At 40.5% G+C, this 14,145-nt stretch overlaps 1 long non-coding RNA gene across 3 annotated transcripts in view; it reads left to right on the plus strand.

Annotated features, from left to right (window-relative positions):
- LOC106997448 (uncharacterized) overlaps window positions 1-14,145 on the plus strand; it is a 45,036-nt gene that overhangs the window by 19,504 nt on the left and 11,387 nt on the right. Inside the window, exons 2-4 of one of the 3 annotated variants that reach the window (XR_001443620.3) lie at window positions 7,817-7,900; window positions 9,189-9,399; window positions 13,553-13,716. This is a non-coding gene — a long non-coding RNA (uncharacterized LOC106997448). The remainder of the gene's footprint in view (window positions 1-7,816; window positions 7,901-9,188; window positions 9,400-13,552; window positions 13,717-14,145) is intronic. The other 2 variants (XR_003728155.2, XR_003728154.2) reach the window with 2 other exon arrangements.

Genomic DNA, 14,145 nt, shown 5'->3' on the forward strand with positions numbered 1-14,145 from the left:
TGTTTTCCTTGAGACTCAAATGTCAATGGAGGTCACACTGCATACCTAAAGCCCTGATTTTGTTAGGTTTCGATTTATCCCCCTTGTGACACTAAAGAAGTAAAGGTGACACTAAGAAGTAAATCCTGATTGTTCTAAGCTAATTAAGGTGTTTCAGAATAGGAGCAATCCCTCTTGCCAAAAGAATGTTTTAATGGCAGGCATATGATATAGCTCTGGCCAATTAGATGTGTAAGAAACTCTGTTGAGTTGCTTCTTGAAAAGGTTTCCACATTTTTCAAAAGGAGATGTTAGTAAATGGCCTCTTTCCTTCCTCTGGATGTTCTGTGTGGATGTGTTGACAGGCACAGCTATAGCCATTTTGCTCTTAGCTGGAAATGTCAGAGGAACATATTGAAAGAACCTGTGTCCCTGACGTCAATCAACCCTTCCTCCATATTTCCTGCCCTTCCTCCATACTTCCTGTTATGTAGATATTAAACTCTCTGATTCTTTAAGTCAAGTTGAATTAACGTTTTCTGTTACTTGCAACCAAAGTCATCTTAATTGATAGATTCTGCCCTTGAACATATCAGAAACTGAGTTAACCCTCATCTCACAGTTAGAAGATCTAATATCCTCCCGATATATCTTTGAATTTCCTCAGAATGACTTCCTGCAAATCCAACTTCCTGATACTGAACTCTTGAACACTGTGCAGATCCAGCTGTGGAACATGACTTCTTTATCTCAATTTATTTAAAAAAAAAATCCACTCCCATAATACACACTAAACTTTGTGTGTGTTAAATTTTATTGAAGATTCAGACTGAGGGAATAGATTTTATATTACTCTGGTGAAACATCTTAAAAATGAATCATTAGATATTCTTGTTTTTGACATCCTCAGCAAATCCATCTACTGGAATTTTTTACTGGTCATCTTCCATGGTCAGCAATCTCTGGTTTCATTCTCCAGGCTAATATCTTCAGGAAAAAGCACTTCAACACAATTCCCACTGCTTAATTTTCTAATTAATTTATTTTTCCACCTACTTAGGGACTCTGGTTTACTTTTGCATATCAAAACTCATCACATGAGCCGGGCATGGTGGCTCACGCCTGTAATCCCAGCACTTTGGGAGGCCGAGGCGGGTGGATCACGAGGTCAGGAGATCAAGACCATCCTGGCTAACAATACAAAAAATTAGCCCGGCATGGTGGCGGGCACCTGTAGTCCCAGCTATTCGGGAGGCTGAGTCAGGAGAACGGAGTGAACTCGGGAGGCAGAGCTTGCAGTGAGCCGAGATCGCACCACTGCACTCTAGCCTGGGCGGCAGAGAGAGACTCCATCTCAAACAAACAAACAAAACAAAAACAAAAATGGAAACTCATCACATGCTCTGCTAAATTAGAGGACATCTACTTTGGGTCTTACTTTTCTGGGGCACAGAATTATTGGCAGAAACTTTGAAATTTAGACCCGGCACAGTGGCTCACGCCTATAATCCCAGCACTTTGGAAGGCAAAGGTGGGCAGATCATTTGAGGCCAGGAGTTTGAGATCAACTTGACCAACATCGTGAAACCTCATGTCTACTAAAAATACAAAAATTAGCCAGGTGTGGTGGCGCATGCCTGTAATCCCAGCTACTGGGGAGATTGAGGCACGAAAATTGCTTTAATGTGGGAGGCAGAGGCTGCAGTGAACTGAGACTGTGCCACTGCATTCCAGCCTGGATGACAGAGTGAGGCTCTGTCTCAAAACGAACAAACAAACAAAAAGCAAATAAAAAAAACCAAACTTTGAAATTTCAATCTCTGTTTTCTTCTTCTTCTACCTGCCTCTGCAAATGGAAAGAAACAACATAGAGAAGAATTTTCCCATTGATATGAATTCAGCCACTCCACCTGAGAAGAATGAAGCTGCTATAGTCATTCTGGGTTTTAAATAACACATTTTTTTCTATGATAGACAAGAATGCTAATATAATGAGTAGTTGTGCTAAAATATTTGCAAAGTGAATCTTCTCAGAAACTTTGAATCTTTTTCTAATGCTAAAGAGTTCTACAATGCGGAAATCCATCATTCATTATGAGTTTCTATTCATGGTAAGACTTGTTTTAAATCTCAGAAACTTATTGTTTAACTAGCTCTGCAGGTCTCTTAGGTATTAAGGAAGCCACACTGCGCCACTGTGTTTGTTTCAGCAATCTATTGGCTGCATTGGGCTGGAATATTCTACCTTTCTAGCATTAACAGTTTGAAGATTTTTCAATGATGATAGACTCTATCGAATTAGTGCTGAATTTAGTAATGCATCTCTAACCAGATGTTCTTTTAAGTTTCTTATGTTCTTTCTGACTGGCTATCTCTTTGAGTCTTCTAGTTTGCCCTAAAAAGGATGGAAATAACAAACATGATTCCAGGACAATTATTACTCCACAAAAATTCCTGTTAATTACTCCTAGGTAACACAGTTTTTTCTAAAGTAATCTGCTCTCTTAATCCATTCATTTTTTTATTCATTCATTCAGTACCTATTGACTGTCTTCTATAGATAACCACTTGCTGGGCACTCTTCGGCATTATGCCCCTCGAAGTTAGAATATTCATGAAAATAATTTAACTTTTCTAATTTCATTTCAGTGTCAAACCTATATAATGCTCTACCCAAGCATCTGCTTAATTCAAATGCGATTCGATGCAAAAAAAGGATTAAGTCAAAGAAGTTGGTCTGTTCTTTATAGTTTTTTTTTTTTTTTTTCAAGATGGAGTCTGGCTGTGTCACCCGGGCTAGAGTGCAGTGGCTCCATCTCGGCTCACTGCAACCTCTGCCTCCTGAGTTCAAGCGATTCTCCTGCCTCAGCCTCCCGAGCAGCTGGACTACAGGTGCCCGCCACCATGCCTGGCTAATTTTTGTATTAGTAGAGATGGGGTTTCACCATGTTGGCCAAGCTGGTCTTGAACTCCTGACCTCAGGTGATCCACCCACCTCAGTCTCCCAAAGTGCTGGGATTACAGGCGTGAACCACCGTGCCCAGCCCTTTATAGTTTATTGTTACATTTATAGTCTGTTATTCTTAAGAATTAAAAGGAAATACTGCCATAATCAGAAGCTTTGTTTACTTGTGTTAACTGCCCTGTAAACCTGTTACAATGTTTTTGTAATAGTATTAAAGGTGGTTATAGAATTTTGACTTGAGGAAAATTAAACAATGAAAACTGTTCTGTTGTTGTTCTCAGTCTGCTTACTGTAGCTACAAATTTAGCATTTATGTCAGGAATTAAGCATGTTCCTGGCACAGAACTTAGTAATATGATGCTGGTCCCCAAAAAACTTACTTAGATAACCTTTTAGAATCGTGCCTAACCAAAGAGCATTTTCACTTTGTGCTTGCTTTTGTTTGGTTTGAATAATGCCTGCTTATATAAAATAATATAGATGAAACCTTCTCTTTCAGACTAGATTTAAACCAGTCAAAATGACAGCCTATGAAGATGATGACAGTACTGACTTGCTGTCTTAGTTTGGTAGGGTTGCCATAACAAAGTATCACACACTGGGTGGCTTAAACAACAGAAATAGTTTGTCTCATAGTTCTGGAGGCTAGAAGTTCAAGATCAAGGTGTTGGCAGGGTTTGTTTCTTCTGAGGGCTGCGAGAAAGAATTTGTTTCATGCCTCTCCCTTAGCTCCTTGTGCTTTGTTGACAATCTTTCACATTTCTTGGCTTGCAAATGCGTTATCTTCTGCCTCCATCTTCACACGGCATTCTCCCTAGTGTGCATGTTTGTCCCCAAATTTCCCCTTTTAATAAAAACAGCAGGCCGGTGGCGGTGGCTCACACCTGTAATCCCAACACTTTGGGAGGCCGAGGCAGGTGGATCACCTGAGGTTGGGAGTTTGAGACCAGCCTGACCAACATGGCGAAACCCCGTCTCTGCTAAAAATACAAAAATTAGCTGGGTGTGGCAGCACATGCCTGTAATCCCAGCTACTTGGGAGGCTGGGGCACAAAAATCGCTTGAACCCGTGAGGCAGAGGTAGTGGTGAGCTGAGATAGCGCCACTGTACTTCAGCCTGGGCGACAGAGTGAGACTCCATCCCAAAAACAAATAAATAAATAAAATTAATAAAATTCTAATACCATTCGTATTAGATTAGGGGCCCATCCTATTCTAGCATGACCTTACCTTAATTATATCAATAACTCTATTTCCAAACAAGGTCACATTCTGAAGTACTGGGGGCTAGAACTTCAACATAGGAATTTGAGGGGACACAATTCAACCATAACACTTACAGTCAAAGCTATGTTTTATATTAGTGGTTCTTCCATTTCCTTAAGAAATATTTACTGTCTGTGTGCTAAACACTATGCTAGAAACTGGAAATACAATAATAAATTAGATATGGTCCTTATTCTCAAGAAACTTCAGTTCATGGATTTATGCCTCTTCCTTTACAGTCTTTTCACTTCCAAGGAAATGAAATAAAAAGGGGACTACCAATGTTTAAGGACCATATGGCAGAATACCTAAAAACAATAATAATGGCCAATATTTGTTGAATACTTGCAAATATCATCATGTACATTATCTCATTTAATCCTTAAAACAACACTTCAGGCCGGGCACGGTGCCTGATGCCTGTAATCCCAGCACTTTGGGAGGTTAAGGTGGGCAGATCACTTGAGGTCAGGAGTTCGAGACCAGCCTGGCCAACATGGTGAAACCCTGTCTCTACTAAAAATACAAAAATTAGCCGGGTGTAGTGGTGCATGCCTGTAGTCCCAGCTACTCAAGAAGCTGAGGCAGGAGAATCTTTTGAACTCCAGAGGCGGAGGGTGCAGTGAGCTGAGATTGTGCGACTGTACTCCAGCCTGGGCAACAAAGCGAGACTCCATCTCAAAAAAAACCAAAAATGACAACAACAAAAAAAACACTTTAAAGTAGAAACTATTATTATCACCCCATTTACAAATGAAGAAATTGAGGATCTGGGAAGCCTAGCAAGTGGCAGAGTGAGGATTTATTTATTTATTTATTTATTATTCTGAGACCGTGTCTCCCTCTGTCACCCAGGCTGGAGTGCAGTGGCATGATCTCAGCTCACTGCAACCTGTGCCTCCTGGGTTCAAGCGATTCTCATGCCTCAGCCTCTCTAGGAGCTGGGATTATAGCCATGCACAACCACGCCTGGCCAATTTTTGCGTTTTTAATAGAGACACGGTTTCACCATGTTGGCCAGGCTGGTCTCAAACTCCTGTCAAGTGAACTGCCGGCCTTGGCCTCCCAACAGAGTGAAGATTTTAGCCTAAAATGGCCTGGCACCTGAGCTAGATACCATTGCTACAGAACTCCTACATTATACATCTTCTAATGGTGGGGAGAATTGAAAAATAAGTCTTTCCTTTATCTTTAAACAGTTTATGTAACATAATACCTATTGTCTAATTTCTTCTCCTTCTCTTTGTTGCCTTCTTTTTTTTTTTTTTTTTTTGAGACACGACCTCAGGGTCTCACTTTGTCACCTAGGCTGGAGTGCTGTGGCATGGTCATAGCTCACTGTAGCCTTGACCTCCTGAGTTCCAGGGATCCTCCTGTCTTAGCCCCCCAAATAGCTGGGACTACAGGAATGTGCCACCACACCCAGCTAATTTTTGTATTTGTGGTAGAGATGGAGTTTTGCCATGTTGCTCAGGCTGGTTTTGCACTCCTGAGCTCAAGTAATCCACCCTTCTTGGCCTACTAAAGTGCTGGGATTATAGGTGTGAGCCACTGCACCTGGCCTGTTGCTTTCTTTTTTACTTGCCAACATATACAAATTCATTTGTTTCTTCCATCAACATTTCCTTAAAAACAAACAAACAAAGAAACAAAAAGAAAATGGAAAAAAAACTTGGCCCAGGTGCGGTGGTTTATGCCTGTAATCCCAGTAATCTGGAAGGTGAGGCGGGCGGATCACTTGAGGTCAGGAGCTCAAGACCAGCCTGGCCAACATAGTGAAACCCTGTCTCTACTAAAAATACAAAAATTGGCTTGGCATGGTGACATGCACCTGCAGTTCCAGCTACTCTGGAGGCTGAGGCAGGAGAATCGCTTGAACCCTAGAAGCGGAAGTTGCAGTGAGCTAAGATCGTGCCACTGCACTCCAGCCTGGGTGACAGAGTGAGGCTCCATCACAAACAAACAAACAAACACACAAACAAACAAACAAACCTGGCAGGGCATGGTCGCTCATACCTGTAATCCCAGGACTTTAGGAGGCCAAGGAGGGAGGATCCCCTGAGCCTAGGAGTTGGAGACCAGTCTGGGCAACATAGTGAGTCCCTGTCCGTATTTAATAAGAAAAAGAGAAAAAAAGAAAAATTTTTCTTATCTCACTTCTTTCCTTCCCATTTCCCTAGAGGACTCCCCTTTCTACCCAGAAACTGAATTTCCTCCACAGAACGTGCTGGTAATACAGAATTATCTGCTGGGAAATTGAGTGGGAAGTGGTTGGCTTACTATTCTGGGACAAAAACCAGCATCTCACTTTTAAAAGGTAAACCTTTTGGGAAGTGAAAGGATGGGGTTAAGTTCTTTCCAGAAAGGAAAACAATCCTATTTTCAGGCCATATCTATTGGCCCAACCACTACCACTACTAGGTTTTTTTTTTTTTTTTTGAGACGGAGTCTCGCTCTGTCGCCCAGGCTGGAGTGCAGTGACTGGATCTCAGCTCACTGCAAGCTCGGACTCCCGGGTTCACGCCATTCTCCTCCCTCAGCCTCCCGAGTAGCTGGGACTACAGGCGCCCGCCACCACGCCCGGCTAATATTTTGTATTTTTTAGTAGAGACGGGGTTTCACCGTGTTAGCCAGGATGGTCTTGATCTCCTGACCTCGTGATCCGCCCATCTCGGCCTCCCAAAGTGCTGGGATTACAGGCTTGAGCCACCGTGCCCGGCCTACCACTACTATTAAAAACTCAGTTTCTCGGCCCTGCTGCTAACACTGGTTTTACATTGACATGGTGACAGTGGATAAAGGTTTGCTGGATGATCAGAAGTATATTTTTCCCCAGAGTCTAAAGTAAAACATAACTTACAAATGGCACTGCTATGAGGAAAAGTGAGATGTAATAACCGAGACCAGCTAATTATCAGAACTAAGTATCCAATATTAACCTCACAGTAAGTTAAACAGGTTCCCACTAATACATTCCAACCCCTCTTAAAAAATTTTTTTTAAATAGAGATGGAGTCTCACTATGTTGCCCAGGCTGGTCTCCTCCTGGGCTCAAACAATCCTCTCACTTCCACTTCTCAAAGTGCTGGGATTACAGCTATGAGCCACTGTGCCTGGCCTCAACCTCTCTCTTTTCTAATCAGTGACAAGATGCTGAGAGAGAAATGAATAGAGTTGATTATGTAGCACATTATGAATAATTAGAGAAAGGGTTACTAGACTAAATATTTTCTCTTACATTTCTAAAGATTTTAGTAGAATCCTTTTTACTATGAAGAAGCCACCGTTCAAAAATGATTTCCTTTAAGGGACAAGTCTTGCATTTCTAATCTGTTAAAAGATGGCAAATGCCATAGTCATCATGACTTATCACAGAAATGTCTTTTAGAAGTCCAGGCACAAATTTTAATTGCAAGCACAAATTACAAGAGAAAGAAAGTCAGTTTCAGAGACGTGAAATCATATTTGCTTCTAAAATCTTTCCCTTGAAATTTTTGTGGACATGGCCTGTTTGCTTAGCATGTTAGTTAATGTTCCTATGTTAGTTGTGTCTTGTATTCATTTATTTATTCAACAAGTATGTATTGAGTATCTATTTTATTCCAGGTACTGACCTAAGGGCCAACATACAAAGTCGAGTGAGAGACAGAGCATGTCCTCAAGGAGCAGATTGTCCAATGGGGAAGAGAGGTAAGTAAATAGGCACTTTTTATGTAATGTCATAAGTAATATAATGTAAATATGCACAGGGAGCACAGAAAATGGTGCCTGAGCCAGGGAGTGAGGTGAACAGGGTTAGGAAAGTTGTTAAGAAGAAGGAAACATTTAAGCTACGTAATTAGGAATAATTATTATTGGAAGTGACTTAAAGCTGGGCATGGTGGCTCATGCCTGTAATCCCAGCACTTTGGGAGGCTGAGGCGAGCAGATCACCTGAGGTCGGGAGTTCAAGACCAGCCTGGCCAACATGGTGAAACCTCATCTCTACTAAAAATACAAAAATTAGCTGGGTGTGGTGGCTGGCACCTATAATCCCAGCTACTTGGGAGGTTGAGGCAGGAGAATTGCTGGAACCCGGGAGGCGGAGGTTGCGGTGATCCGAGATCATGCCACTGCACTCCAGCCTGAGCGACAGAGTGAGACTCCATCTCCAAAAAAAGAAAAAAAAAAAGTGAATTACAGATTGCCAAATCTGGTAAGATTTTATTTTGTTACTTTTCAAATGTTCCATGTGATAAATGCCTCTCTTTTGCAAACTCTAAAATAAACAGTAGTTTGATGATGGAGAATTCAACCATGTGTGACCTCCTTTGTCTCTTGAAGCTCTGTTATTAAGACCAGATATCAAGAAAAAGGCATAGCCAATGAAGAAAATTAATGATTAGGTCTGGAATTTAGCTGCTGGAGTTAGAGAAAGAGATAACTGCTGTATATATCTGCTGTATATAGATTTGACCAGAAAAAAAGCAGAGATGATTTCTTCTCATCTCAAGAAGGCTTGATGAAAGACAGCTTCCAAAATGAGTTCCTTGAGTGCTGAATCTCTATTCTTTCCATTTTTAAACTCATGATTCTAGGCTTGAAACTCACCCATGTTGATGCCACCACAGACAGTTTTGAATATGTACAAGGGCATCTCCAATAATTGTACTTGGGAGGAGGAGATAAGGCACCATTTCCTTCTTTATCTGCAATTGAGTAGTTACTGAGAGAGTTGTTTAAAGAGCTCTTTATTCATTCATTCAGATATTATTCATTGTTAAAACATATATAATTTGATATGTAAATTATATCTTAAGAAAACTGTTTTATAAAAGCCATTTGTAGTATACTCTCATGTCTTTTCCCCGAGGCCAGCATAGTTTGGCACATAAAGGCTTCTTGACTAAGTTGACTATGTGGCCTGGTTGGGTCCCTCTGCAGTGTTTACCAGCTCCTCTGGCATTTGTCCCAGAATGACAATCCTTTTTCCTTTCAGATTATGACACTGGATGTGAACTCAAATCCCCTTAACTCAGAAACTTACTGTTCAAACCTCCAGAAAAACGCTGGACAAAATCCTCATCAATAAAAAGAGAATAATTGAACATGATGCTTGGAAATGTTCCCAGCAATGTCCTTAACCTTGGAAAAAAAATTCCTAGTCTATAATGTTTCTACTCACTTATCCACAGGAGTAGAATTGAAGGGTAAGTCAGAACAAGCAAAAGTCCTATTAGTGTGGAGGTTCTGGAGAAGAGGTTGCCTTGTTACTTTTTTCAGCAGAGAAGTTAGAAAAGAATACCACAACATGAGGGGGAACATAGTCCTCCTTCCAAAAAGTTTATCTTTAAAAGATTAAAAACAAAAACAAAAAACTCCGAAGTATAACATGATAACCTGGAGCAATCAGGTTGATTTAAATATATAAATATGATACAAATATCTAAATATGGAGCAGATTTTTCTTGGTTAAAAAAATGAGGTTCTGGCCGGCCGTGGTGGCTCACGCCTGTAATCCCAGCACTTTGGGAGGCCAAGGCAGGTGGATCACTTGAGCTCAGAAGTTCAAGACCAGTGGGCCGGGCGCGGTGGCTCAAGCCTGTAATCCCAGCACTTTGGGAGGCCGAGACAGGCGGATCACGAGGTCAGGAGATCGAGACCATACTGGCTAACACGGTGAAACCCCGTCTCTACTAAAAAAAATAGAAAAAACTAGCCGGGCGAGGTGGCGGGTGCCTGTAGTCCCAGCTACTCGGGAGGCTGAGGCAGGAGAATGGCGTAAACCCAGGAGGCGGAGCTTGCAGTGAGCTGAGATCCGGCCACTGCACTCCAGCCTGGGCGACAGAGCGAGACTCCGTCTCAAAAAAAAAAAAAAAAAAAAAAATGAGGTTCTACTTCCATTAATGGGAGAGTAGCATGTATCAGACCAACCATTCCACATTCCACAAGTAATGCTTATAAACTCTGAACAAAATATATGTATATATAAAATATGAAGGCATTGAGAAGGGACCAAAGTAGGCAGAAAATGGAAAGGAATCAAATTTAGAGGAAAAGAAAGACATTGGGTGAGTTTTCCCATTTCTTATGACTGTTTACCTAAGGGTGGGCTCCAGCAAGCCTTGCACAGGGTAGCTAATGCTCACAGACTCATAATCATACAGGTTATGTATTAAGAGTCAGAGTTTGGAGCAACCACAGCTGGAATGTAAGGGAGAAGATTCTAGAAAGGAGAGAGCCATAGAGGAGGAGCCCCAGTTTGTGAATATAAAATCTGCTTGAAAATCTGGCTGACTCCTGCACTATCCCTGTGCAGGGCAGAACCTGAGAAGCCCATACATGGCTAAAAGAATGGAACAAAGATTTCAGCTACTGCCCAACATAGAGGGGGTAGAGTATGGATTTTGAGTTCTGCCAAGTTATCTGTCTACTAAAACAAAAATTAATACTCTTGAGAAGAACATAACAGAGTCCAGAGTTTCTCCAATTTATCATTCACTGACCATGTCCAGGATACAACCCCAAATTACTAGACATAAGAAGAAACAGGAAAATGCGAACAACACTCTAAGAAAAAGACAGTCACTAGAGACCAACCACAGAATGCTTCATATATTGTAATTAGCAAAGATTTTAAGGCAGTTATTTTAATTATACCTAAGGATGTAAAAGAAAACGTAATTTAAATGAATAAACATACAGGAAATCTCAGCAGAGAAACAAACCGTAAAGAAATAACCAGGCTGGATGCAGTGGCTCATGCCTGTGATTCCCAGCACTTTGGGAGACTGGGGTGGGCAGATTGCTTAAGCTCACAAGTTTGAGACCAGACTGGGCAACGTGGCAAAACCCTGTCTCTACTAAAAGTACAAAAAATTAGCTGGGCATGGTGGTGTGTGACTGTAGTCCCAGCTACTTGGGGGCTGAGGCAGGAGGATTTCTTGCACCCATAAAAGGCTGGGCACAGTGGCTCATGCCTGTAAATCCAGCACCTTGGGAGGCCAGGGCAGGCAGATCACTTGAGGCCAGGAGTTCAACACCAGACTGGCCTATATGGTGAAACCCCATCTCTACTAAAAATACAAAAATTAGCTGGGCGTGGTGGCACTGGCCTACATGATGAAACCCCGTCTCTACTAAAAATACAAAAGTTAGCTGGGCATAGTGGCAGGCATGTGCAATTCTAGCTACTCGGAAGGCTGAGGCACAAGAATCGCTTGAACCCAGGACTTAGAGGTGACAGTGAGCCAAGATTATGCCACTGCACTGCAGCCTGGGTGACAGAGCAAGACTGTCTCAAAAAAAAAAAAAAAAAAAAAAAAAAAAGAACCAAATGGAAATTATAGAACTAGATATTAAAGTATCTGATATTTAAAAATTCATTAGATAGGCTTAACTGCAGATTGGAGATAAAAGAAGAAAGAATTAGTACCCTTGAAAATAGATCAATGTAAGTTATCCAGTTTGAAAAAAGAAAACAGAGAAGAAAGCCTGGGAGAAAATGAGCAGAGTCCCAGTGACTTGTTAAACAATATTAAGAGGTTTAAATATGTGTAATTGGAGTCCCAGTAGAGAGAGAATGACCAAAAATTTAAAGAAGTAATGGCCAAAGCATTTCCGAATTTGGTGAAATATGTGATTTTGGCAAATTCTAAGCAGGATAAGTGCAAAGAGAACTACATCTAGGAAAATTGTAATGAAATTACTGAAAACGAAAGTAAAACAAATCTTTAAAAGAGCCAGAAAAAGCAGCACATTGTAGATAGGATAACAATGATACATAAACAGCTGACTTCTTACTAGAAGCCACAAGGTAATGAATCATATGTTTAAAGCGTGAAAAGGATAAAACTTAGAATTCTGTATCTATTTCATATCTAGTAAAAGTACATATGGTTGCCTACATATGATGTTTCAACTTGTGATTTTTTGACTTTACTACGGCTTTATTGGGTGGTAGTACGTGCATTTTTGACTTGTGATATTTTTTATTTGTCATGGGTTTACCATGGGTTAAATCCATCACAGATAAATTTATCATGGGTTTATAACTCCACGGTAAGTTGAGGAGCATCTGTATCTTGCATTTTACATATAGCAAAAATATCCCTAAGGAAATGCCAGTTAAAACAATGAGTTACTACTACAAATAGATGACACTAAATGCTGATGAGGATGTGAAGCCACAGGAACTTTCATTTATTGCTTGTAAGAATGCAAAATGGTAGAGCAACTTTGGAAGACAGTTTGGTGGTTTCTTTAAAGACTAAACATACTGTTACCATATGATCCAGCAATTGTACTTTTTGATATTTACCCAAAGGAGTTGAAAACTATGTTCACGCAAAAACATGCACAAAGATGTTTATTGCAGCTTTACTCATAACTGCTGAACACTGGAAGAAACCAAGAAGTCCCTTTGTAGGTGAATGGATAAAATGACTGTGAAATATCAACTATGAAATATTCAGTGCTAAAAAGAAATGAGCTATCAAGCCATATAAAGATATGGAGAAAACTTAAATGCATATTGCCAAGTGAAAGAAGCTAATCTGAAAAGGCTACATAATGTATGATTCCAACTATAGTATATGACATTCTGGAAAAGGCAAAAATACATAGGTGTAAAAAGATCAGTGGTTGCCAGGAATTAGGTGGGGAGGGAGAGATGAATAGGTAGAACACAGAGCATTTTTTAGGGCAGTGGAAATACTCTGTGTGATACTGTAATGGTAGGTACATGTCATTATACCTTTGTCAAAACCTATAGAATGTACAACACCAACTGAATGCTAATGTAAACTGTGGACTGTAGGAGATAATAATGTATCAGTGTAAGTTCAGTAATTGTAACATATGTACCCATCTGGTGGGAGATGTTGATAATGGGGGAGTCTATGCATGTGTGGAGGTAGGAGGTATCTGGGAACTCTATCTTCTGTTCAATTTTGCTGTGAACTTAAACTTCTCTAAAACATAAAGTCTATTTTTAAAAATCCTTCAAGAATAAAAGGGAAATAAAGGCATTTTAAGATAAATGAAAACTAAGAGAATACATTGTCAGTGGACCAGACCCACAACAAATGCTTAAAAAGTATTTAGTACTATGTGTCAAACAGTATCCTCCATGTTTTAGCTTGTGTTTCCCAAGGCCAATGATGAAACAAAATTTCAAGTGAGGTGGTTTATTTGGTAGGTGTTTTGCACTGAATTGTGTCCCCCCACCAATAAATTGAAGACCCAACCTCTAGTACCTCAAAATATAATCATATTTGAAGATTAGGTCTTTTAAAAGGTTACTAAGTTAAAATGAGGTCCTTAGGGTGGGCCTTAATCCATTCTGACTGGTTTTCTTGAAAGAAGAGGAGTTTGGACACAGAAAGAGACACCCCAACACATGAGCACACAAAGAGATGACCACATGAAGACACAAGAAGGCAGCCATCTGTAAGTCAAGGAGGGAGGCCTCAGAAGGAACCAAGCCTGCCAACACTTTCATCTTGGACTTCCCAGCCTCTAGAACGGTGAGAAAATAAATGTCTGTTGTTTAAGCCACCCAGCCACCCAGTCTGTGGTTTTTGTTATGACAGCCCTAGCAAACTAATACAGTAGGTAATCTCAGGAAATGTGGTAGAGAAGTGGGAAAGGAAGAAAGGGAAAAAAGGGCAGCCAAGGTAAGATGTTATTACAGGTCAAGTGTCCCTAATCTGAAAATCTGAAATCCAAAATTCTCCAAAATCTCAAAGTTTTTCAGTGCCAATATGATGCCACAGGTGGAAAGTTCCAGACCTGACCTCATGTGATGGGTGGCAGTCAAAATTTTGTTTCATGCACAAAATTATTTAAAATAGTGTATAAAATGGCCTTAAAGCTATATGTATAAGGCATATATGAAACATAAATGAATGTCATGTTTAGACTTGGGTCCTACATAATGAGATATCTTTGTCTCA

This window comes from Macaca mulatta, chromosome 3 (assembly GCF_049350105.2).
Source record: "Macaca mulatta isolate MMU2019108-1 chromosome 3, T2T-MMU8v2.0, whole genome shotgun sequence".
In the NCBI taxonomy this organism is placed as follows: domain Eukaryota; kingdom Metazoa; phylum Chordata; class Mammalia; order Primates; family Cercopithecidae; genus Macaca; species Macaca mulatta.